Genomic DNA, 4,430 nt, shown 5'->3' on the forward strand with positions numbered 1-4,430 from the left:
GCAAAGCTTGGAGATCTTAGAGTCTTATAAAGGATAGTGTATGGAGATTATAAGACATGTAACAAAAGTTCTTATCCAAGCAGGAGGGGAAAACTCTTTTTGTTCTGGTGGTATGAAAGCACAGAAACCTTAAAGAACTGGGGGAAAGAGAGATTACCCAGGCAGCTCAAAGGCTCTCTTTGGCCTTGGTCCTAGTTATAGAAAGAAGGAGGAAATGAAGACAATATATAATTGAGATAGAAACTATGGGGTTTTGTGCCTCCTTTCCTCTTGGGAACTCTGGGAAGAAGACTGTCACTATAGGTCACCATGTACCTGTGAACATAACACAAATTTAGGGGATATTAGTCAAATTATAGTCTATCTCAATTGTGCCTCTGGAGTTCTACATTGCTCAGCTGTAATTCTGAATATGGTGTCTTTGACTACCTGCTCATCCCAGAACAGAAATGGCTGCATAGGATATTTAGGTAAAGAGGGGCCAAAAATAATTCTCATGCGACTCCTTCTTTCACATGTGATAGAAAGGATTTGAAAAATTCCACATATCTCAAGTTGAGGAATGCAGAAGGAAGATATTAATGTTGGGGATTTAATGGGGATCATGGCCAGAACACAGGAGATTTGTAACACCAATGAGAAAAGAAGGGGATCTTGGAGAGCAGGTGGGTGGACAAGTTTCCTGGGAGAAATTACAGTTCCTTTCCCTTAGGAGGGAACAGAACAGGTAAATTAAACTACAGCCACTTCAGGACGAGCCAGTGAGGACAGAGGCTGTTTGCTCCTTACAGGCTAGTGGGATGAAACACCAAAAGGGAAGTAGAGCACAAAGTCCCTTTTTCAATGCTATGAGGTGTGGCCAGCTTCTCTTCGTACCCAGACACCATCTTGGGAAGGAAAAGATGCCTTGAAAGGAAGTTGAACTTTGATTTGTTTTCATAATTACCAGAAATGGGTGATTCTAAACCAGAGGAGATGAAATTAATACTATTTGATAAGATGGAGTGTTTTATTACTTTTTTCCCTCTGGATCCCTCTCACAATAAAAATAGTTTCTTTTTTTCTCCCTTCCACCTCCATATATGCATATGTTGCTAAATATAATACAAAATATCTAACAAAATTTTAATGAAGTGATTTTGAGTTCAGAGGAAAACCAGGTTCTTTATAGGTGGAAGTAATCTAGTTTTATTAAAATCTGTGGGCTGCTTTTGTTTTCTTCACTTTAACAAATGATTTCCATGATGGATGTTCAGTTAATTTATGTACTTGGGGCTTTTTATGCTTTATTGATCAACTTTTAAGGTTCATTTTGATTTTGAATAGATAGTGCTTTCAACAGTTAAAGAGGGATTAGTTTTATTACTGAGAGTTGGAGTCCGTTTTGTTTTCCAAATGCATTAAATTTCTCCACTGTGTAAAGAAAGTAGAGGCCTAGATAGATTTTCATAGCCTCAGTGGGTTAGCTACCTAGTGCCAACAAAATTGCTTTAGGGTTTTCCATAGAAAATGGGGCAAATGAGATCTTTTATGAGTATCTGCAATGAACTCAATTTAAATTTCTAGCAATAAAATTTGGTTTATTCTAGTAAGGTTTGGTTTCATCTCTTCTTTCCTGTTAATTCTTTGGAGAAATCTCCTCCAAAAATCGTGTTTTTAAGGTGAGCCACAAGCAGTATTTAAAATGTTTATCAACTATTATTTCTTATTACCAACCAATTAGACCCACCATAGACTGAAATGAACCAATATGGCTCTCTGCACTAGGGCTAGCAGATTGTTAACCCTGGTTTGGGCTAAATAACTTCAGCTTGATTTGTCGTTTATTAGAGTTGATACTAGTAGTACCAAAAAGTTGATATTATTATGAAAAATGGGGTTTTCTGATACTCTCTCCTCACTTTTTCGGGAAAGGGCACATACCCATCCATTTCTGAGGTCCTGGGCCATATATAACTAGGAAAATCAAGTTATTTGTTCGTTCTCTGTTTAGCTTGGTAATGCAGACAAAAGAGAAAGATATTGTTGTAGCATAATAACAGAGGAGTTATGTAATGGGGACAACCAATCTCAGCAGGAAAGGGCTTGATTTGTATTATAAATGATTTTCATGGAAGCTAGACCAGGAAGGACAATTTTCCTTCATGTCCTTCATCAGAATCTGTTAGTCTGTTCCCTTTCCCTCAGGTCACTGGTAGATAGACTACTTGGGCCAAAGCATAGTGGAGGAAGACTCAACCTTGGTGGAGCTCAGAGGGAATAAAATACAAGGAGATTTCAGAGGACAAGGAGAGGAATGCTCAGAGAGGGAAGTGATCCTCAATGTCCACAGGAAACACACTGTCACTGAGAGGGAATGGCAGGCATACATCTATATTCTGCACCAGCTCTTGGACACTTTTCATGCTTGATTGTCTAATAGTAGTGCTTTTAGTAATGGACTGTATATTTTCATTCTTTCTAATATTAAGGGCATAGCTTAATAATGTGTGTGTTTGTCTTCCCTATGGTGAACTCTGTGACAGAGATTGAGGATTGCTTGAATTCTGTTTTCCCATCAGCACCTACCACAGTATCTGACACATTCTCAGCAAATGAACAAATTACAGTGAGTGAAATTCCAAAATTATATATTTGTTCTTTATGACTCTGAACATCAAATTTTCATCTAGTTATTGGCCAATGGATCCCTCTAGGGCACTTGAAGATACAAGGTGATCAAGATGCAATTTGATACGAGTCTCTTTAAAAGCAAACTCCAGGGCACTCCAGGTAAAGAAGGCGGAGCACAGTTTCGGCTTTTCACTGAGTACATTCAGCCCATCTGGTAGACTTGTCCAGATTGAATATGTTTTGGCTGGTGTAGCTGGAGGAGACCCTTCAGTGGGAATTAAAGCTGCAAATGATGTGGTATTAGCAACTGAGAAGAAACAGAAATCCATTCTGTAAGATGAGCCAAGTGTACACAACGTGGAACCAATTACCAAGCATATAGGTTTGGTGTATAGTGGCGTTGACCCAGATTACAGAGTGCTCGTGCACGGAGCTCAAAAACTAGCTCAGCAATACTATCTCATTTACCAAAACCCCATCCCCACGGCTCAACTTGTACAGAGAGTAGCTTATGTGATGTAAGAATACACTCAGGTAGTGTTCATCCATTTGGAGTCTCTTTACTAATTTGTGGTTGGAATGAGGGGTGGCCATATTTATTTTAGTCAGATCTACCTGGAGCTCACTTTGCCTGGAAAGCCACAGCAATGGGAAAGAATCATGTCAATGGGAAGACTTTCCTGGAGAAAAGATATAATGAAGACCTGGAACTTGAAGATGTTATTCATACAGCCAGATTAACCCTAAAGGAAAGTTTTTTAAGGGCAAATGACAGAAGACAACACAGAGGTTGGAGACTGCAATGAAGCCAGATCCAGGAGGCTTATTTCCACTGAAGTTAAGCATTACTTGATTGTCATAGCATAATAACGAAGGGACTGAAAAATCCGGAATTTCAGATAATCCCTCTACTTAAACATGTTTAAAATACATTTTGTTTTGCAGACTTCTTGCATACTTTTTTCTGCATGGTTTGATGGACTGATGTTTTTAAAATGACACTTATAAATCATAATTAACTGTTAAATCAAAAATATATATAAATAAAAGCGAACTCCAGATGTTGTATGAGGTTTTCTTTTTTCTTTTCTCTTTTCCAAATTATAAGGAAAAAGTAACTTGAAAAAAATCTCAAGTGACTTAGCTTATTATAGAACAAAGATCAAATGAGCTATTGTGTTTATAGCACATTGTAGTAGAACTGTGGTAAAATGTATTGAACTTTTTTCCATTAGGGATAATCTTTTACATGGTAATACACTGATATAAGATCATCTTAGCTGTCTTCCCTTTGGAACATTCTTTGGCCACTTAATTTATTCATTTCACAAATAATGTGCCTCTACTATGTGCAAGTCACTATTGGTCAGGCTAGCAAGAGAGTTAGAGTCGTGAACAAGACACTTTCCTGCCCTGGTGAAGCTTAGATTCCAGTGGGAGATACGGGAAATAAACAGAGTAAACCAAGTAAATTACAGGATATACTATGATTACTCCTATCTGACATTGTAAAAAAAATTAACTCAAAATGGATCAAAGAACTAAAATGTGAGAGTTAAAACTGTAAAACTCTTAGTAGAAGACATAGGAATAAATTTTTATAACCTCAGATTGGGCAAAGAATTCTTATATATGACACCAGACGCCCAAGCAACAAGAGAAAAGTAGATAAATTGGATTTCATCAAAGCTGAAAATTTTCATGCATCAAAGGACACTATCAAAATAGTGAAAAGATAATCTGAAGAATTGGAGAAATATTTGCAAATCATATATCTGATAAGAGTCTAATACGTAGAATATATAAAAAATTCTTAC

General features: G+C 37.2%; 1 pseudogene; it reads left to right on the forward strand.

The window, feature by feature from the left end:
• The first annotated feature begins 562 nt into the window (after positions 1-562).
• LOC102740864 (proteasome subunit alpha type-2 pseudogene) lies at positions 563-3,480 on the forward strand (annotated as a pseudogene).
• Positions 3,481-4,430: the final 950 nt, after the last annotated feature.

The sequence above is a fragment of the Leptonychotes weddellii genome, chromosome 3 (genome assembly GCF_054177405.1).
Source record: "Leptonychotes weddellii isolate Sample4059 chromosome 3, ASM5417740v2, whole genome shotgun sequence".
Classification (NCBI taxonomy): domain Eukaryota; kingdom Metazoa; phylum Chordata; class Mammalia; order Carnivora; family Phocidae; genus Leptonychotes; species Leptonychotes weddellii.